A 22,555-nucleotide genomic window follows, 5' to 3' on the forward strand; every position below is an offset into this window, starting at 1 on the left:
TCTAACTGAGCAGAAATTTCCTCTCTCAACCCATCTATATTTACACATTACCTTCTGCATTATTTAAACTGGTATGATTTTAAACAGCTTTCCTCTTCTTCTGCACACTGTACACTATCCCAGCTGAGAGCCTTCATCAAGGAATTAAAAACCCAGTAATAACTGTAGCTGACAGCTCAGCATTTACCCTGGATACAGAGCACATTTCTAAGCACTGCATTACTGGAAATGATTCAATTGCCGAGCCTAACGCAATTACAGCAAAATGGAAGGTCTTAAGAAGCCCCTGAGCTTTATTGAACATATTTATTTTGCAAACCAAGCCAGAAAAAGGAAGAGGTGCTTGTGAACGAGGAGGTGTCCTTAGTACAGAAAGACACAATAAGGTGGGCTAGTGGTTAGAGCAATGGGTTAAGAATCTGGGAAGTCTGGGTTAAAATCCTGCCTCTGCCATGGGCACTCCTTGTGACCTTGGAGAGGTTAATATCACTGGTTCCAGTTCCCATTTAGACTGTAAACTCTTTCCCTGGCTGGTTACTACTGCTACTACTTATCGTTTCTATAGCACTATTAGACGTACGCAGCGCTGTACACTTGAACATGAAGAGACAGTCCCTGCTCCACAGAGCCTACAATCTAATCAGGACAGACAAACAGGACAAACAAGAGATAAGGGAATATTAAAGTGAGGATGATAAAATAAGGGTTCTGAACAAGTGAATAGGGGTTAGGAGTTAAAAGCAGCATCAAAAAGGTGGGCTTTTAGTATAGATTTGAAGACGGCCAGAGATGGAGCTTGACGTACCGGCTCAGGAAGTCTATTCCAGGCATATGGTGCAGCAAGATAAAAGGAACGGAGTCTGGAATTAGCAGTGGAGGAGAAGGGTGCAGATAAGAGAGATTTACCCAGTGAACGGAGTTCCCGGGGAGGAATGTAGGGAGAGATGAGAGTGGAGAGGTACTGAGGAGCTGCAGAGTGAATGCACTTATAGGTCAATAAGAGGAGTTTGAACTGTATGCGGAAATGGATAGGGAGCCAATGAAGTGACTTGAGGAGAGGGCTAATATGGTTAAATGCACCATAACTGGTTATCCATGAATTTTCAGCGGGACACGGCAAAATTCACAGTTAGCAGCTAGCGGATAGCAGATTATATCGTGCAATATAACTTTGGCTATCCGCCGATTTTCAGCACAAGTATGGTGGCCATATTTGGCCATGTGAATACCAGGCCACTTCAAACTTAACTAGTCAGCACTGAATATTGGCTTGGCTGATTAGGTTTCAACCAGCCAAAAATAAACCACATATTCTATGCCGGTGACTGGAAATGGCTGGGCATTGAATATCCAGGCTCACTCCCATGGTCTGAATATTGAGCCCTTTGAGTCTGGATCCAGCAGAGGTAATAAATTATCCATTTGGAAAATCTGTAAGCACTGCATCATGAGCCTAATTTATGCAAAATGAAGAGGTTGTGATCATCCGACACATTTCCATTCAAAAATCTATGATGTCTAAGTAATATTGAACAATAAATAATTATTATTGTCAAAGGAGGAAAAGACCTCATCAGTCAATAGTCAACCTTATGTGGTCACTTAATTCATTAGCGACATTCTCTGGTGGCTAATTTTAACCCTTTGTTGGTCATGAATAGACAAGGTACACATTTCTGAAAGGAACACTAATGCCCATTAAAACACATTAAGTGGTTAATAAATGGATTTTTAAAGCACAGGAAAAATAAATATTTCAGGGAGGTTTATTAGACCAGTACCAAGTTACTCCCGTAAATAAGAGGAATTGTTTGTAGCTTACACAGTAGCAGGTGGCATTGCTGAAACATGGCTCCATGTCGAGACTCAACTTTAGTTGATTTATCTGAACGTGTGTTGGAAGATCCGTCTACAAACCTATCTCTTTTCTCTACAACATTAGCGCATAGTCATTAAATCGGAAAATGAAAAAAGCAGCAAAAAGTGTCCTCAGTGCATGGAGAAGACTTGTTCAAGGTCAGGAAATTACTGCAGATGGAGCAATGAAACGGAACCAACGTAGGAGGAAGCAGATTTCATTAGATTTTGGCAAGTGCCTGCATCAGGGGTCAAACTGCATGTCACATGTTCTCATTTCTATACTAAGGGCCCCTTTTACTAAGCCGCGTAAGGATCTGTGCATGCCCACTGTGTGCCAAAATGAACTTACTGCCTGACTACCGCGTGCCTCTTGCGGTAATTTGGGGGCATGCGATGAAGCTACAATGTAGTAAATTTAAAACGAACCAGAGGAAATTTTTCTTCACTCAACTTGTAATTAAACTCTGGAATTCGTTGCCAGCGAATGTGGTAAAGGCGGTTAGCTTAGCGGAATTTTAAAAAAGTTTGGACGGCTTCCTAAAGGAAAAGTCCATAGACCATTATTAAATTGACTTGGGGGGAAAATCCACTATTTCTGGGATAAGCAGTATAAAATGTTTTGTACTTTTTGGGACCTTGCTAGGTATTTGTGACCTGCATTGGCCACTGTTGGAAACAGGATGCTGGGCTCGATGGACCTTTGGTCTTTCCCAGTATGGCAATACTTAAGTACTAATTTCATTTATGGTGTGCGTCCGCTACGCGCATCTGGAAAATATATTTTACTTTCAGATGTGCGTAGTGGATGCACACCAACTGGATTTCAACGCGTGTAGGTCTTTACCGTACAGATTCCTTACCACCAGGTCTATGGCTGGCGGTAAGGTCAGACACCCAAAATAGACGCACGGCAATGTTGATTTTGCCGCACATCCATTTTTGGGAATTCAAAAAGGCATTTTTGGTAGTTGCTCTGAAAAATAACTCTGCACACGCCCAAAACCCACACCTACACTACCGCAAGCCACTTTTTACCATGGCTTGGTAAAAGGACCCCTTAGTGTGTGGATTTCTTTAACATTTGTTACTGGATCAGTTGTACTACTGTGACGTGCAGTTTGACCCCTGACACAGGCAGTTGCTGAAACACGGACCGTGTTGGGTCCTTCAATGGCTCCATCTGTGACCCACCTCACTGTTTTGCTTCATGATTGGTTTATATTGCTGTTTTCCCTCTGGTTTGCTCTGCTGCCAGAAAATGGGCAATTTACCATTTTCTGATTTAATGGCCATGCGCTAATGCTTAGGAGAGTTATCCTCTCTTCATCAGGATATAATAAAATGTTGAAGACATTAAATGAAGTAGATATAATAGGCATTAGAGAATGACACAGGGACAAAGTTTGTCCCCATGCCTGCCCTGTCCCCGTGGGCTCTGTCCACATCCTTGCTCCATCCCCGCAGGCTCTGTTCCCGTCCTCGCCCCATCCCTGTTGGCTCTGTCCCTGTCCCTGTGGGCTCTGTCCTCATCCTGTGCAACTGTTGTTTATAAATGACAAACATAAAACAATAACAACAATGAACAACTGAAATACCTCCCCTGCCACCCTCTACCCTTCCAACTCCAACAATATTTGACTTCTACTACTCCAAGGAACCCTAATTCACCCTATTAAACTGTCTAGGGGACAAAATACACCCCCACTCTGTATGCTCTATGAGAAATATGCCCTATGAAGCACTGTTATGATTTTTTAATCTGTGGATGAATACATAGTAACATAGTAGATGACGGCAGAAAAAGACCTGCACGGTCCACCCAGTCTGCCCAACAAGATAAACTCACATGTCATTTTTTGTGTATACCTTACCTTGATTTGTACCTGTCCTTTTCAGGGCACAGACCGTATAAGTCTGCCCAGCACTATCCCCACCTCCCACCGCCGGCTAAGCTTCTGGGGATCCCTTCCTTCTGAGGAGGATTCCTTTATGTTTATCCCACGCATGTTTGAATTCCGTTACCGTTTTCCTCTCCACCAGTCTCATCAACAATCTCAGGATTCATGCTAGCTCTCCTGTCTTCCACAGTTCTTCCCACAATAGAAAATGGTCTTTCAGAAGACTTGCTGGCAGCAGGAGTGCTTGCAAGTTTTGCCAGTTTTGGCCAGCACTTTTGCTTGTTTTTCCAAAAAAATCAAAACATTGTCGTCTGCATCAATCAAAACATAAATAACTGTCCAATTCATTAACAATAGCCTTCAAAGGAGTCATAGCAGTTTTATAAGCGACTTTTATGGAACTAACATCCATTTTCATTCTTTCGGGGAGGGGGGGGGGGCTGTTCCACAGATGTGATGCTTTCTGGGAATGTGGATTGTGGAGGATCCTGAGTTGTTAATGTTGAGAACCTTCTCAATGATCTGTGTTTTTACACCTGGGAAGATAATTGGATTGTCTTTACGATGGGTGTAAAAGACAACCAACACTGTGTACTGGATGAACAGGAAAATAAGTGTTAGTTAGGTGTGGAAATGCTCCTTGATGCCAGCAACAATGAATGAATCTGTTGCAGGAACAGTAAGATGCTTGAGCAGCTGGGCATGTGATGGAAGGATGTTGCAGATTGTAGGAGTCTGATCAGCAAACAAGAATCTTGTTGCCACATCAAAGGCAGACAAGATACAAATGATGTTTCATTTAAATCCAAAAGCAGCTTCTGCAGTTTATTATCATTGAATTCAGTTGCCAGTTGTCTAAGACGTGCTGAGTTTTTACATATTGATACTGACATTTAATAGATACTGTTCCATCTAGTTGGAACAGGCTAAGGCTAGTCCATAAACCACTACTAAATGAACTTGGGAAAAATCCACAATTCCGGGAATAACATGTATAGAATGTTTGTACGTTTGGGAAGCTCGCCAGGTGCCCTTGACCTGGATTGGCCACTGTCGGGGACGGGATGCTGGGCTCGATGAACCCTTGGTCTTTCCCAGTATGGCATTACTTATGTACTTATGTAGTCCCAAGTTTTTAGAGAATAACACGAGGACAGAATTTGTCCCGTCCCACTTTTTCCTCAAAATATACTGCTAATTTCTGATATGTCTAATTTTTATTCATACATAGATGTTGTACCAGTAGATATATGCTGGGAATCAGTACCAGCTTCTAAACTGACTCCTTTAATCAGTAGGATTTCTTGTTCTAAATTGCCCTCTTGATATGTTACCTGCTTTTCTTTTGAAAGATCCATCTCAGGAACTGGTAAATTGGTTAACTTTTTTTGTGAATACTATATTGGCTAATGGTTGGTTTTCTAACCGCATAGGAAAGATTGTATTAAAACCTATTCCTAAACTATTTACTACTACTACTGTTTACTATTTAACATTTCTAAAGCGCTACCAGGGTTGCGCAGCGCTGTACAATTAACAAAGAAGGACAGTCCCTGCTCAAAGGAGCTTACAATCTAAAGGACAAAAAGTGCAGTCAATCAAGATTGAGGCAGTCTAGATTTCCTGGATAGAGGTACAATGGTTAGGTGCCGAAAGCGACATTGAAGAGTTGGGCTTTGAGCAAGGATTTGAAGATGGGTAGGGAGGGGGCTTGGCGCATGGGCTCAGGGAGTTTATTCCAAGCATAGGGTGAGGCGAGGCAGAAAGGGCGGAGTCTGGAGTTGGCGGTGGTGGAGAAGGGTACTGAGAGGAGGGAAACTAATGGTGATTTATCTAAGGTTTATAACCCTAGACCAATTGCAACTATAACTTTTTTTGACTAAATTGATAGAATTTGTGGTAAGTTCCCAGCTTGCAGATTATATTGATAAATTTAATTTACTTCATGCCTTTCAACATGGGTTTATACCTTTTCACAGTACTAAGACCATATTGTTATTATTAACCTCCAGAGGTGAAAAAGATTTGTAGTTATGGTGGCAGTGCGGTTCTCCTGCAATTTGATATATTGGCAGCTTTTGATACAGTAAATCCTACTATACTCTTGAACTTGTTGTCTGAATTAGGTAGAGTTGATCAGGTTTTTAGGTTTTTTATAGGTTCAAGGCTTTTCTGACGCAGAGGCAATTTACCGTATTGAAGGATGATTGTTTCTCAGCTCCTTGGGAACTACTTTGTGATGTGCTACAGGGTTCACCCATATCTTCTTTAAATGAGTACGCTAGGTAAGTTATCTTTTGATTCAGGTGTGAGGTTATGATATCTTTCTCTTGGTTCCGATAGATTCTGATATTGAAATCTTTTATTCTAAATGAAACCTTTACATTAAAAAGATTGCAATGTGGTTTAGTGTTACGCAGTTAAAACTAAAGACAGACAAAACAAAGATCGTTTGGTTTGATAAGGATATGGTGACTATTCTAGAGTTCATTATATTAGAAACTGGACAACATCTAAGAGTTGATTGAAAGTCTAAAATTTTCAGTTATAATTCTTGATTCTTCCCTTTCAATGCTGCCACAGATAAAAAAAAATGTAATTCAAAGGGCCTATTTTAAACTTAAGCAGCTGCGCTTGGTATGGTCTTACTTTTTCGTAGATCATTTTAGAGTAATTGTCCAAATGTCAATTTTATCTTTATTAGATTATGGAAATTCCTTATATTTAGGAATAACTATTAATTATCTTGGCAAACTTCAGATGATTCAAAATTCTGCTGCCAGATTGATTTTCTTCAATTCTAAATATGAGAAGGTATTTTTTTTGTTGGCGAAATTGCATTGGCTGCTGGTCCAGTCTAGAATTGACTTTAAGGTGCTATGTTTGGTATTTAAATCTTTATAAGGTGTTTGTCCTGTTGATCTTTCATGTATTTTTAGATTTTACAAAAAAATATTATATCTCGTTCATGTAATAATCTATTGCTGGTATTTTGATCAGCAAGATTGGTTAGATTTAGAGCAATATTCTCCACTTCTTTCCAGTTTTACACTGTTCGTCTTTGGAATGGTCTACCGGTGCAGATTCATTCTTTGAGAAATTTATTTGATTTTAGGAAGGTGTTAAAAACATATTTGTTTTCTTATTAGTTTTGTTGTTTATTATTTTGTTTTATTGAATTTTTGTTAACATCCTGATGTATGTTTCAGTTCATCTTGTTGTTATCTTGACTTGAATTCCTTTGGAGAGAGTTGGTGTGTTATAAGAACCTGATAACATAACATAACCTCCGTCTGTCCTCTATAGACTGAGCACGCACATGGATCAATCTCTGCTCTCCTCTCTTCTATGGACTGAGTAGCCACATGGACCTCTCTCTGTCCTTCTTTATGGACTGAGCAGACACATGACCTCTCTCTGTCCTTCTTTATGGACTGAGCAGTCACATGACCTCTCTCTGTCCTTCTTAATGGACTGAGCAGTCACATGACCTCTCTCTGTCCTTCTTAATGGACTGAGCAGACACATGACCTCTGTCATTCTTTATGGATTCAGCAGGCACAGGACCCTTCTCTGTCCTCCTCTGTGGTTCTCTCTTTTCCCTTCCAGCCCCTTCTGAAGCTTTAATAATGAGTTTTCTCTGCCTTCAACATACTGTGCTCTGCATTATCTCACATAATAAGTCTTTCAGGAGATGGTTCTGCCTTAATTAAATAAACGGGATTAATCAATCCATCTTCAGGCTTTTTTTTTTTTACTGATGCGCAGTAAACACGAAGTTTTGCTTAGTCTTGCAACCTAACTATTTGCCAGTGAGGGTGACTATGCACTTTTACAGGACTGAAAAACTAAATGAATTACTTCAGATGAAATTATTCCAGTATGAATTGAATTTTGTAAATTTCTGTGCTCTCAGACTGTACAGAAAAATAGAACCAGTTTTAAAAGGAAGGATTTTTTTTTTTAGATGAATGATACAGAAAGATTGAAATAGCATTAAAAGCAAAAGAAGATTTTAAGGTGCTTATTTTCAAAGTAACTTTGTAAGTCAATGTGCTTTGAAAATGAGCCTCTAAGTCTTCCTGAGGTCTTTTCTCCTATGTCTTATGTTCTGTTGTATTAGCAACACAGAAAAACAAACATAACAATAATTTCAAATAATTTCAAACAATCTGATATTGTACATATTTTCTGATATTGGAGTCTTTGGGCAGAAGCATATGAAATTTGAAGCTAAGTGCTTTTCGAGTAAAATTGTTTGAAAATTATCTCAAAAAGTTATTCTTTTTTCACATGAGGTTTTTTCCCAGCCTATGATTAAACTGAAGCCATTGATAGACTGCACTTAATAAGTCTTGGCTCTACGAGGCTTTTTCCTCCCTGTTTTAATTTTGGGTTATTTCTCCAGTGATTTATAGAGTGCGGTGTATTTATTTTTTGGAATGACGGAACTTTTAGTACCCCACTCCCTTCCTTCGAATTTTGTTTACTGTCTAGAGTCTCAGCAGAAAGCTGAGGATCAGCACTTAAAGATGAAGAGATATCCGTGCATATTACGACCCCACCCCAATCTAACCCTAGTCCCACCCTAATCACTCCCAGGCCACACTCCTTGTCATAAGCGCATGTCAGTGGACTCTACCTACTTAGCCACCTATCCCCCCTTCAATCTGTCCAAAATTCCGCCGCACGTCTTATCTACCGTGTGAACCGATACTCTCATATCACCCCTCTCCTCAAGTCGCTTCACTGGCTCCCGATCCGCTACCGTATACAGTTCAAGCTTCTCCTATTAACCTTCAAATGCACTCAATCTGCAGCCCCCCATTACCTCTCTACCCTCCTCTCCCCGTATGTTCCCACCCGTAACCTCCGCTCTCAGGACAAATCACTCCTATCTGTACCCTTCTCCACCACCGCTAACTCCAGACTCCGCCCCTTCTGCCTCGCAGCACCTTATACCTGGAACAGACTTCCTGAGCCCATATGCCATGCGCCCTCCCTGCCCATCTTCAAGTCCTTACTCAAGGCCCATCTCTTCTCCCTTGCTTTTGGCACCTAACCACCTTCCCCATTCCTGTTATCTACACTGACTACGTAGTATGTTACCGTTAGATTGTAAGCTCTCTTGAGCAGGGACTGTCCCTCCCCGTGTTTAAACTTGTACAGCGCTGCGTAACCCTGGCAGCGCTATAGAAATGCTAAGTAGTAGTAGTAGTAGTAGTACCTACATTCAACACTGCAGATTGTTTAGACAGCGGTGCTGAATTTACATGAATTATTAAACACTGTGGCCAGCTTTTAAAAACACCCTCTGATCACTACACCTGAATATTTATCCAGTAGTTATTTTCTCACCTTTACTACCCAAGCTGTGTCCAGCTGCAGGTGATGCCATCAGACAGCAGTGGATCCCCTTCCGAAGGGACACCACCTTGTAGTGGTGGAGGGGCTTCCGTGTTTCAATGACTCAGAGGGCTATGCTGAAGGGTTACTCATATCAGACAGGCCTCTGAGGAGAAACCAGACAAAGAGTGTCCCAAACTGGGAGAGTGGTGAGATGGTGACCTGGAGTTCATATGCCCAACGGCCCAGCTGCCCTCTGAGGTTCTGTCTTCTTTATGTAAATTTCCTCTCTGCAATTGCATTTTCCTTAACTGAGAGGAAGGGAACAACCGGCGGTCAGCCGCTGATGGGCAGCATTTTTTTCCCCTGAGCAGCAAGTGCGGGACCGCTGCGCATCGAACTGCCCACAGATGAAAGGGTTGGCGAGTCCTTTGATTAGCACCGGCGAAGGAGCGTCGATGCTCTTGGACCTGGAAAAACAACTCCATCGCTACCAAATTATTCAACCACCATGTCCAAAGGAGTGGAGGAGTGAGTTAGAGGCATATGCTGAAACAGAGGACGTTTACAGCAGAACCCGAATCGGCGGAACCACTCCTAAACACCTCAAGAGAAATCATCTTGGAGTTTTTGGCTTCCATGGAGGTTACATTAAATACCATCTGGAAGGCGCTTCGGGACCTAATGGCGGTAGTAAATAATTTTGTTTCAGATATGATCTTATTGGAGAGTTGCATGGACAATTTGACTGAACCCTCTGAGAGTGAAAAAATTGATATGACAGATGAAGTTCTGTACAAGCAAGAAGTGGTTATGTTCTTGAAAATGATAATGGACCAGAAAGTTTGAATAATAAGGTGGATGTTTTTGTAGATGATTAATGTCGAGATTATTGTTTTTCCCAGAGTTCCAGGTATGACTCCTAAAGTTTTCCTCAGAAATATTTCCTTAATTATCACTTCGAAAGGAGTGAAGCCTGTGAAAACTGGGATTGCTTTAATCAGTGGGATTTGAATTAGAGACTTGAGTATATGTATCGTTAAATAATTTCTGGTTTTTAAAAGAGAGAGAATGTAATCAGATGTATTATTTCTAACTAAAACCTGGACAATAAGTATGTTCTCAATGAAATGAATTGACTATACACCGTATTTGGTCTTGAGGAAACCAACCAGATGATCAATGTGGAATAATGTATTAGATGAGTAATATCTGGGGATAATCAGGTTAATACCATGTTTTCTTTTTTCTGTTTATTGTTTAATTGATCTCCTTGTCTTATTTCACTCTCCCTATTTTTCTTCACTTTGTGGTCTAAGAAAGAGAAAGATTGTATATAATCCATATATCTAGTTGGGATTGTTTTCTTCTTATATTGTATTAATGTGCAATCGTCTCTGCATTACTGTTTGCAAGTGACCCTTGTAAAATGAAAAATTATAAATAAATAATTTAAATTAAAAAAAAAAAAAGACAGCAGTGGATCATCTGATATCATCAGCAGGTACCATAAAGCCCAAATTAAACATGGAAGCAAAATCTACCAAGAGAAAGACTTAGAACCTGGAAGTTACGGAGGAAGCATATTAGTGTAATGCATACATCGGTAAGAAAGAGAAAATCTCTATAGCAGCACTGCAGATAATACTGAGATTATGCCAGCATGCCATAAGACTTTAATGCAGTTTTTTTTTTCAGTTCATCAGCTCTTTTCCAATTACTATTCCTACAAATATTTAATGTAATTTCAAACTTCATCTTGTCATTCTATAAGGCTCTGTGATGATCCTTCTATGAACTCCAGAGCTTAGAACTCCCTCTGCTTTAGGGTGACACTAGATAGGATTAACCTAATTGGTCACATTCTCTCTTGCAAAATCGGGGGTGTAGGAGCAGCTTGAATTGAGATTCTGAAGAGCATGCAGCGATAAAGGAAACGCAATGAAAAGAGAGTATAGGTGACAGAAATGGATCCTTTCCAATCTGTGCTGCATTTCCAAATAATCAAAGATATTACAGTGTGAAACAGCCCAGACACAGTGTCACAGGTAATTCGGTATTCAGCAGCCTGAAAGAGGAATTGGGAAGTGCATATTAGTTTTCCATTTTCAGCATATTTCCAGTTCCTCATATTGCTTGACAGTGCAAGCTCTGTATCTTATGATCCGTTTTATAAAATAGGTTCATATTTCTTTCTGCATCTGAATTCTTAGAGTCATCCCATATCTATATTAGGGAAGAATCCCAGTTTTCCCATGTTCTGTTGTTAATATCACACCATTCATTCACCAGGAAACTCAAGACACCTATGGTATAGTACTTTGACAAGTTCATGCAGTGGCTAGAAGGTTAGTTTGAATCAATGGTCTTTAGCTTGGGACTATAGCCCTGGCACTGATCTAAGAGTTCACCCAGTGTATTTTCCACTGACTGTACTGAAACCCCCTATAACAGCTTCAACTTATGAAACCACAATGGATAGAAAATTGTGACAACCTACAGTATTTCTGACTGAGATGCAGGGACAGGGGAAACAGCAGTGGGAGGAAAGAAACATAGAAGCATTCAATTATTTACAGGCTTCGAAATTTATTGATTTATTCACCACACTTATTCTATAAGTCTTTTCATGATTTGCATGCTTAAATACTAGCATTTTCACATACATAGCAAATAAACATAGTAAAACCCAGTTTTAAAAAGCCAGGATTTACATATGCAAATGGTGAATATGCGCCTAAGACAAGGATTGTGGCCTGGGAGCGATTAGGATGAGACTAGGATAGAACTAGGGTTAGATTGGGTTGGGGCTGTAATATGCAAGGATATCTCTTCATCTTTAAGTGCTGAACCTCAGCCTTCTGCTGAGAATCCATCTAAGTTTTTTGCTTCTAAGGTCATTACTATTCATAAGTCTTGAATTTAAAGCAAAGTCTAAAGATTACAATCTATGCATCTCTGATGAAATGTTAGATATTCCAGTAGACAGGGAATGGTTTGTCTTTACACCTATTTCTCCCGAGATTTTGAGACATCTGATAAATAGATTGTTGAATACTGGTTGCCCTTTAGATAATGTACTCTCCTTTTTGTTGAAAGATCTACCTTTAGAATTGCTAGCTTATTTTTTTTATCAATACAATACTAAAGTTAGGATGGTTCTCCCAATCCATGGATAATATTGTACTCACTTCCTATCATGGCTGCCACTATGACTCAAGGCCCACTCACCTCTCGATTTTGGGAAGGGCACTAGGGTCGGGTTCCACAGCCCTCTTCGGGGCCTCAGGCCTTCCTACAGCACATTGGGTCAGCTGTGCTGCCCTCTTCCTTAGGTGTGTGCGCTTGCCATGGCCCAGGATTAGAGAGCTAAAGGCGGGAAACCCTCTGGGACACCAGGAGATAATGTCAGAGGTCTGGGTGTACTTAAGGAAAGCCCTGGCTCTCCTCTGTCTTGCCTTACCTTCAGCCCAGCCTTGCCTGTTGTCTCCAGGTCACTTGCCTTGCTTCCAGACCAACTTGCCTTGCCTTGCTAGATCCAGTTGGCCCTAGTTCTGTCAGTCCTATGCCTAACCCGGGTGACTTGCCTGACACCAGTCGGGGACAGGCTAACCCTCGGGTTGACCGGGTAGCACCAACCCAGCTGCAGTCTAAGGGCTCACCTTTCCTGAACTGTGACACTCCTGTTCCCAAGAAGGCTGATCCAGATTTATCACAGGTTTCAAATTTTAGGCCTGTTGCAAACATGCCTTTTCTTGCAAAAGTGTTGAAATTTGTGGTAGGATTCTAGTCATCAGATGACTTAAACAGCTGGAGTTTGTTGCACCACTCTCAGCGTCTGTTCGCAGTTTTCACAGCACAGGTTTTGACATCTGAAGTGAGGAAAGTATTGTACAGAGGAGATGAGGTGGTTCTTTTGCAGTTTGACATCTCTGCAGCTTTTGACACAGTCAATCATGACAACTTACCTGGTAAATTGTCTGAAATAGGTTTTTCTGGTTTTGTGTTAAACTGGTTCACCTCCTTTCTGAAAAACAGACAATAAAGGATAAAGCTTTTTATCTCCTTGGGTACCCTGCCTTGCGTTGCCTCACAAGGATCCCCCATCTCTCCGCTTTTGTATAATCTATATATGAGCTCACTTGGTCAGATTGTACTGAATTTGGGTGAACAATTTTTATCTTACACTGATGACATTATTTTTATTGGTTCCAGTTTACCAAAACTTTAGTAATGTTATTAGCTGTATTGACAAAATTGGCAAATAGTCTTCATCTGTTTGACTTAAACTTAATACAGACAAAAACAAAACAGCCAGAGGATTAGGACATTTATCATCTGCTTTCTCTGTGAGTTGAGTTTTCCTGGAGAATGTAATCTAGTAACGTACTTTTGTCCCTTGATGTGAACCCTCCTTGGGGACACCTCGCAGTGTTGCTCAAAGTGCATGCAATGGAGAACAAGGTGGAAACTTAATCTAGCAATGATACTAAGTAAGATAGCTAAATTACAAATATATTCATATGTATTGGATAGGCACCTGAGTTATCACTGAGAATATTTCTGCAAATTCAGTTCGTTAAAAGAAATAAAATATGGGAGATGTCACCAAGAAAGTGCAAAACCAGAGACTTTTGGCAGTTTTGCAACCTAGTTCAACCCCTTTACTTTCAGTAATGTGTTTGCTTTGAGTTCTTAGCTGAACATTTTGACCTTAAAAATATTCCATGCTGAATTAGAGCTTCAAAATGGCTTGAAACAATTCAGCTGTGGGTAATTTATTGGTGGTTAAAAGTTAATTATTGATGGAAGTTTGCATTTCCAAGGTCCTACTGTGAAGGGTGTAGCAGTGGGGGATAGGTAGGGCTGAATTATTTTGGATGAGTTACACTATGCTGAATATCTGGCAGAGCTTCTACTCTCTAAACCAGATGAACAATCCAAGAAAGAAGCCATCTTGGTGGCTTTGCAGCAGAACTATGTTACTGCCATATGGAGGAACCTGGGTCCATTTCCTGGATCAGATTTTCCATTGCTGACCAGAGTTCAATCCGCTAGAATATGGTAGATTTAAAACAAATAGGAGAAAGTTTTTCTTTACTCAGCATGTAGTTGGACTCTGGAACTCGTTGCCGGATAATGTGGTGGCAACGGCTGGCCTTACGGAGTTTAAGGGGGGGGGGGGGTTGGACAGATTCCTGAAGGAAAAGTCCATTGAACATTATTTAAAAAAAAAAAAAAAGGGGGGGGGGAATTATTTATTTATTTATTTTTGGGTTTTTTTGTTTTTGCTGGGTTCTTGAAGCCTGAATTGGCCACTGTCGGAGACAGGATGCTGGGCTTGATGGACCCTTGGTCTTTTCCCAGTATGGCGGTACTTATGGTAACTGGTCAAATGTTTAAATGACATCATAAGAGTTCTTGTCTGGCCATCTGCTGAATTACATATCCATATTTAACAGGATTAAAAGAGTCATTGTCTGGTGTAGATGGACTTTCTTTTGATAGATTAGGTAGGTAGATGGGCTTTTCAGTTTCTGAGTCATTATCTGTGAGTTTCATCCTATCTTTTTGAATGTTGTCAATATGCAGACTTTTGTTCTTTGGAGATGTGGTGATTGACATTTTAAGTATCCACCTGGCTAGCCTGGTATCAGTGGTCTTCAGTGGGAGGGTGAAAGTCAGACCAGTTTATCTGATACTGCTCCAATAAGTCTTTGCAGCTGTATATTTTATACATTTGTATCTGATTCCAGCAAAATCAATAACTCTGACAATTAAACTCATATCATGCTGCACATTAAGTTCTAAGTTCTGGAACAATCTAGAGTATTGAAACTAAAGTACAGAACTCATATCATGTTACATGACATGAAGGCTGTGAAAGAACTTCTAGATCTCGCTGCACGTTCTAGGAGACAATTCAATAATATGTATCCCCCAAAGCTCCAAAAATGCCAACTTAAACCTCTTGGAAGCCATTTTTCCCATCTGCATTAGTTCAGGTAGTGAACACAATGTAACTGTGCTCTTGCTTCATTCAGACTGCCCCCCCCCCCCCCCCCACCACCACCAGGATGTCTATCTGGAAATCACATATAAAAAACATAAAAAGTACATATCTGCTTTTATCTACTTGCAAACTATAGTGGGCTCACCAGAGATATCTACAGCATCTGAATGTACACCATAGGTGGGTGGGTAGACAGGGGAGAGGGAGATTAGTGATATCTCAGGCTTTTGCCATGTGGTGACAGAATTCATGTGGCCACATTTATATTGGGTTTCAGTAGAAGCTATGATCATCATATCTCAACCACAGGAAGTGAAAGGGGTGCAATTTAGATAAATAAAAAGCATCGGGTGCTTCACTTCAAACCTCTGTCAGCTCTTCAGTAAACGTGGTTTACTTGGATTCTTAGAAGGCATTTGGCAAAGTCCCTCCTGAGAGACTCCCTAGGAAACTAAAGTCATGGGATAGGAGGCAAACTGACTAAAAGATAGGAAACAGAAAGTGGGACCGAATGGATAAAGGTCAGTAGTGGAATGTCCCAATGGTCTGTACTGGGACCAATACAGCTTCAATAAGGGTGACAGCAAAGGTGATCAAATTTGCAGATAGCACAAAATTATTCCGAGTCATTAAAATGGCAGTGGACTGTGAAGAGCTATAGAATGATCTCGTAAGACTGGAAGATGGAACATCTAAAGATGCCATTTAATATGGAGAAGCGTAAAATGATGTGCATAGGGTACAAAATGCTGGGTTCTGAGTTCTCACCCTTCTCAGTCATCTTTTCTCCAAACTGAAGGGCTCTAATCTGTTTAGCCACTCTTCATAATGGAGGTGTTCCATCCCCTTAACCATTTCTTGTCACTCTTCTCTGAATGTCTTTCATTTTCTCTATGTCTTTTTTTGAGATGGGGTCACCAGAACTGCACACTATGCTCATGGATGCACCAGGAACCTATAATGGCATAATGACATTCACAGTTTTGTTCCCCATAATTCCTAATATTCTATTTGTAGATAACACAAAACTATTCAAAGTTGTCAAAACACATGCAGACTGTGAAAAATTGCAGGAAGACCTTAGGAAACTGGAAAGACTGGGCATCCAAATGGCAGAAGAAATTTAATGTGGACAAATGCAATGTGATACACATTGGGAAGAACAATCCAAATCATAGTTACCTGGGTCCATCTTAGGAATCAGCACTCAAGAAAAAGATCTAGGTGTCATTGTAGACAATAAGCTGAAATCTTCTGCTCAGTGTGCTGATGTGGCCAAAAAAGCAAACAGGATGCCAGGAATTATTAGGAAAGGGATGGTAAATTAGACCAAGAATACTCTAATTCCTCTATATCACTTCATGGTGCGACCTCACCTTGAGTTTTGTGTTCAGTTCTGGTCACTGTATCTGAAAGAAGATATAGCGGAATTAGAAAAGATTCAAAGAAGACCGACCAAAATGATAAAGGGGATGGAATTCCTCCCATATGAGGAAAGGATTAAGAGATTAGGGCTCTTCAGCTTGGAAAAGAGACGGCTGAGAGGGGATATGATTGAGGTCTACAAAATCCCGAGTGGTGTAAAACAGGTAAAAGTGAATCGATTTTTCACTTTTTCAAAAACTACAAAGACTAGGGTCATTCAATGAAATTACATGAAAATACTTTTAAAACAAATAGGAGGAAATATTTTTTCACTCAGTGAATTAGTTAAGCTCTGGAACTCAGTGCTCTAGAAGTCTGTTGTTGAGATGGACTGGTATATGCAGACTCGTTTTACACATCTCTCTTTACTAAAACAGTTGCTAAACATATATGAAATTAGGAGATAGGGTGACACCTTTACTCTGTGGTCTGCATTGGCTACTTGTGGCATCAAGAATTAATTTTACAGTTCTGTGTTTAGTGTTTAAAGTCCTTCATGAGAAGGTTCTGTAGAGCTGAAAAATAATTTCAGAATGTTTTCCACCAGGGAAGTGCACACTAACTAAATATCTTTATGATTTGTAGTGTCCATTGCCAAAAGACTTTAGTTTGTTAAGGACCTGATTACAGTGGTTTTTTTCAAGTGCTGGACCAGCTGTTTGGAATAAGATTCCAGTGGACTTGAAGAGTTTGACTTATTAAATTACTTTTTGACAGTGAAACTTGGCTTTTTGTAGTATATTCTGGGTCTGTGTAACATGAACTGTAATTGATTACCATTTGTTTTTAATTCTTGTAACCCGCTCTGTACAGCCTTTGAGTTGAAAGCGCAGGCTATAAAAACTTATATTAAATTAAAGACAGTTCATTAACCTTGGATCCACTTCCATGCTGCCTCCATTGCTCATCAGTCTCTCGTATTGTACAGCCTCAAATGTTCTCCTGAAATCTAAATACAACCCTTTCCAGGAAACACTTTGCAACAAAGGATAAAAGACCGGCAGTGCATGAATTACAATTCTGCCCCAGTGAGTTAGGAGGAGCATTTTTAGTTAGTACAATCTATGAAATAAATTGGATTTGCTGCTCAAGCAGCTCACAACAGCATTTCATGCCCAAACTCTTGCACGTACATCCAGACCTGCAATTGAATTCATAGATCTGCTGGTTTCTGCAGAAGTCATGTAGTGAAGCCGATTGCTTGTGAAAACCCTCACCTCACACCTGTTCCTTAACACAGGAGGATTTTTTTCTGTGTAGCTGCTGATCGGCTTTTTAAATCCCCTACACCCACCCCTTCTCCCAAAACTGTTGAATTAAAATGGTACCAGAAACCAGTTACTACTTCTACTATTTAGCATTTCTATAGCGCTACAAAGCGTACGCAGCGCTGCACAAACATAGAAGAAAGACAGTCCCTGCTCAAAGAGCTTACAATCTAGTAGACAAAAAATAAAGCAAACAAATCAATTAATGTGTAGAGGAAAGAGGAGAGGAGGGTAGGTGGAGGCGAGTGGTTACAAGTGGTTACGAGTCAAAAGCAATGTTAAAGAGGTGGGCTTTCTGTCTAGATTTAAAAGTGGCCAAGGATGGGGCAAGACGTAGGGGCTCAGGAAGTTTATTCCAGGCGTAGGGTGCAGCGAGACAGAAGGCGCGAAGTCTGGAGTTGGCAGTAGTGGAGAAGGGAACAGATAAGAAGGATTTATCCATGGAGCGGAGTGCACGGGAAGGGGTGTAGGGAAGGACGAGTGTGGAGAGATACTGGGGAGCAGCAGAGTGAGTACATTTATAGGTTAGTAGAAGAAGTTGCGAAAACGGATAGGGAGCCAGTGAAGCGACTTGAGGAGAGGGGTAGTATGAGTAAAGCGACCCTGGCGGAAGACGAGACGGGCAGCAGAGTTTTGAACCGACTGGCTTAGTATCACTGTTCATTAGCTGACTTCTGGGCCAATGTGATAAGTTGCACTAAACTATTTTGCTATAGACTTTTCTACTCTATGTAATATAAATGCGAGTTACAAAGGAGGCAAAGGAGTGAGCGCCTTTATTTATTTGGAAAATATTTTTATGCTGCAAATCTAAAAATGTTAAACAGCTTGCAATAAAAGATGAAATAAAATAGACACAAAATATGTAATAAAACCTACAATACATTCAAAAACCAATAGAAAATAAAAGAATGCTAATGGCCGGCACATAGAATTACTTCTAATGCAGAAATTGTGCTAAACATTTACAGCTGAGCTGACATAAGTACATAAGTAATGCCACACTGGGAAAAGACCAAGGGTCCATCGAGCCCAGCATCCTGTCCCCGACAGCGGCCAATCCAGGCCAAGGGCACCTGGCAAGCTTCCCAAACGTACAAACATTCTATACATGTTATTCCCGGAATTGTGCGTTTTTCCTGAGTCCATTTAGTAGCGGTTTATGGACTTGTCCTTTAGGAAACCGTCTAACCCCTTTTTAAACTCTGCCAAGCTAACCGCCTTCACCACGTTGTGCGGCAACGAATTCCAGCGTTTAATTACGCGTTGGGTGAAGAAAGCTTTTCTCCGATTTGTTTTAAATTTACTACACTGTAGTTTCATCGCATGCCCCCTAGTCCTAGTATTTTTGGAAAGTGTGAACAGACGTTTCACATCCACCTGTTCCACTCCACTCATTATTTTATATACCTCTATCATGTCTCCCCTCAGCCGTCTCTTCTCCAAGCTGAATAGCCCTAGCCTCCTTAGTCTTTCTTCATAGGGAAGTCGTCCCATCCCCGCTATCATTTTAGTCGCCCTTCGCTGCACCTTTTCCACTTCCACTATATCATTTGATGGATCATAATAATATAGTAAATGATCCACATTAAGACCTGTGTGGTCCATTCAGCTTGCCCAACATCATCTGCACGTTACAGCCCTCAACGCCCTGGTTAAACTGTCTACTTTTCATTTCATTCCCTTCTCTTTCTGTGTATTTATCCCAAGTATTTTTGAATTCTGTCACTGATTTTTCTCCCCATCACTTCACTGGAAGGGAATTCCAGGCATCCACCATCTGATGTTAACCTTACATATTATAGGGTCAAAATGGTAGACCAAAGTTTGGCTACTTGGATTTCCACTGTGTTCAGAGCTCTTCAATGTCCCTGGTACTATTTAATGTATATATGATAGCTTTTTGTTATAATTTATTTCTTTTGATGTTAATTCTTTTTCATATGTGGATGATATGTTTTTTGTTGATATCAATTCAGGATATATCACAACTGCCTTTATCGCTGATTTTATCCTGTTTAAAGAATTGGAAATATTAAGTACAGCATATGGGGTTCAAACAATAGATATGAAACTAAATTACATAAGTACGTAAGTATTGCCATACTGGGAAAGACCAAAGGTCCATCGAGCCCAGCATCCTGTTTCCAACAGTGGCCAATCCAGGTCACAAATATCCGGCAAGATCCCAAAAATGTACAAAACATTTTATACTGCTTATCCCAGAAATAGTGGATTTCCCCCAAGTCCATTTAATAACGGTCTGTGGACTTTTCCTTTAGGAAGCCGTCCAAACCTTTTTAAAACTCCGCTAAACTAACTGCCTTTACCACATTCTCTGGCAACGAATTCCAGAGTTTAATTACACGTTGAGTGAAGAAAAGTTTCTCTGATTCGTTTTAAATTTACTACATTGTAGCTTCATCGCATGCCCCCTAGTCCTATTTTTTTTGGAAAGTGTGAACAGACGCTTCACTGACTGGATTGTGTGGGGTATAATATTCCCAAAGAATTGCTTCTCCCTGATGGGTTTACAATAACAATTGACAATATTTCTAAGATACTTGGGGCCCTGTTTACAAAGGTGTGCTAGCGCTTTAATTGCGCGCTAACCATGTGGGTGCTCATAGGAATGTTACGGGCATCTACACGGTTAGCACACGCTAATTTCTAGAGTGTGCTAAAATGCTAGTGCACCTTTGTAAACAGGGCAGTTGGTATTTATTTGGATTCATCTTGATCCTTGAAGTTTCACATTGACGCAGTCATTAAAGCCACTTTTTATAAATTATATGGTCTTAGAAGAATTGGTTCTGTTTTTGAGGAAAAGCGTTTTTCAATCTTATTTAAGGTGATAGTTCCTGTAATGGTCTATATTGTCTTCTCTTGGTTAAGCTGATTTCTAGATTGCAAGTGATACAGAACACTGAAAAGTTAAGATTTGTCCGGTGAACTCCAGAAGTTAATTAGCCAAATTTGAATATCGACTCCAATATATTTTAAAGTTATAAATTGGAATATATCTAAACAGAATCCCCACACAGTTCCTGGTAAAATTCTGAGAAATGCACCTGCGTGCTTAACCCATTAGTGCCCAAATATGGGAACATTGGGCACTAATGGGTTAAGTACCAAATGAACTGTAAAGGCAGCTGGAAAATGCTCGGTAGCTCCAGATACTGTACTGAGCCAAACTTGTAATTAGCCAGCACACTGTAGGCAGGCCCTGATAAAAGTGCTTCCATACCTTGTAGTATCAATAATCTAATTCCAAGCATATCAAGCTGTTTGTTAGTAATGGTCATTTATAAAGATCCTTCTAGAAATTGCAAATGAAATCCAATGTTGAGACTGGACATAACACACCACACTACCCCTTACCATTGCTTTTCACCTCTGACATCACATTTTACGTTGGGATCACTGGATGTGTTGTAGACCAACTTTTGTCAGTTTAATTCATGGGAAATTAATTGACCTGAAATCAGGGAAAAAAGTTCTTCTTTTTTTGCACGTACTGTCTCCTAGCGTTTGCTTTCTCTCGGACATCACGGAAGCTCTCGGATGTCAGCCTCTCGGTTGCTAGGCTGCTTCCTAGGAATGAGGTTCTATGAGGTCACAAAGAATGCTCACTGCGTTGTCACTGGACTCACACCCTGCTACTTTAGTAGTGGGCTCAGCTGTGGTGTGGAGGGTGGTGTGCCAGGCTCTGGGTACCATGACGGCTTGCTGAGATATAATTTGGATGGTCGACTGCTAAGGCTGAGGAGAAAACATGGAGGGCAAATATCCTTTATCGTACCTTGGGCTTGGAATTCCATGCTCTGGCTAGAAATGGTTATATTTGGTTTGGCCACATTGTGCACATCATTTAACTCTTTAGCTGCTGGTCCCACGTCAACAGGGCACAGGTTTTCTGTTTGTTAAAAATGACCGCAAGCCTATCTTAGATTGTTTGCTGCCTTGTAGCAGTATCCCAGATACTGCGATTTTTGAAGTGAGCGCTCCTGTTTTGATACATCTCTGATTAAGTGTATTGTTTTCAGAAGTTATAGAGCGCTGAAGAGTTAAATACTTCCACACTACAGGGACTCCTGAGGCAGATCTCTGTGGCCGAAACACGATCCGTGTCGAGTGCATTGCATACTTTAAATAAAACTTCTGATGTGAACTACCTGAGTCTGTTGAATGTTTTGCTTTTCCATCATCTTTGCTGTTGCACTGCTGGCAGCAAGCAGAACATGGAAACTTCCGTCGTCATCATTTGAGGCATTAGCAACAGGAATGAATGAGTTAGGAAGAATGTCCCATCAATAATCACATGGACAGCGGGGCAAAGTTATCAGTGTGAGCTATCATTAAGTTGTATTACGTTTGTCACTAACTTATGCTATTTTGGCCCAGGTCCCTTTTTTATGCAAGGAGACTACAGTAACTGCCTTAATGGTAGCCCATGTTGATAACTTCACCCCTAGTTACTAATAACTGGAGCTAACTGTAAAATAACACATCTTAATCATAGCCTATGTCGATAACAATTTCCCAGAATTTCATAAACAGATTTTGGAGGAAAGTTATCAACATGAGCTTAGCTGAGATTAGGTGGCAGAGCCGGTGGTGGGAGGCGGGGCTGGTGGTTGGGAGGCGAGGATATTGCTGGGCAGACTTATACGGTCTGTGCCCTGAAAAAGGCAGGTACAAATCAAGGTAAGGTATAGACAAAAAGCAGCACATATGAGTTTATG

At 40.5% G+C, this 22,555-nt stretch overlaps 1 protein-coding gene across 1 annotated transcript in view; it reads left to right on the top strand.

Annotated features, from left to right (window-relative positions):
* Window positions 1-22,555, top strand: part of PLCZ1 (phospholipase C zeta 1) — a 99,551-nt gene that overhangs the window by 24,966 nt on the left and 52,030 nt on the right. The gene's annotated exons all lie outside the window — the stretch shown is intronic.

Source organism: Microcaecilia unicolor, chromosome 9 (genome assembly GCF_901765095.1).
Source record: "Microcaecilia unicolor chromosome 9, aMicUni1.1, whole genome shotgun sequence".
Taxonomy (NCBI): Eukaryota; Metazoa; Chordata; class Amphibia; order Gymnophiona; family Siphonopidae; genus Microcaecilia; species Microcaecilia unicolor.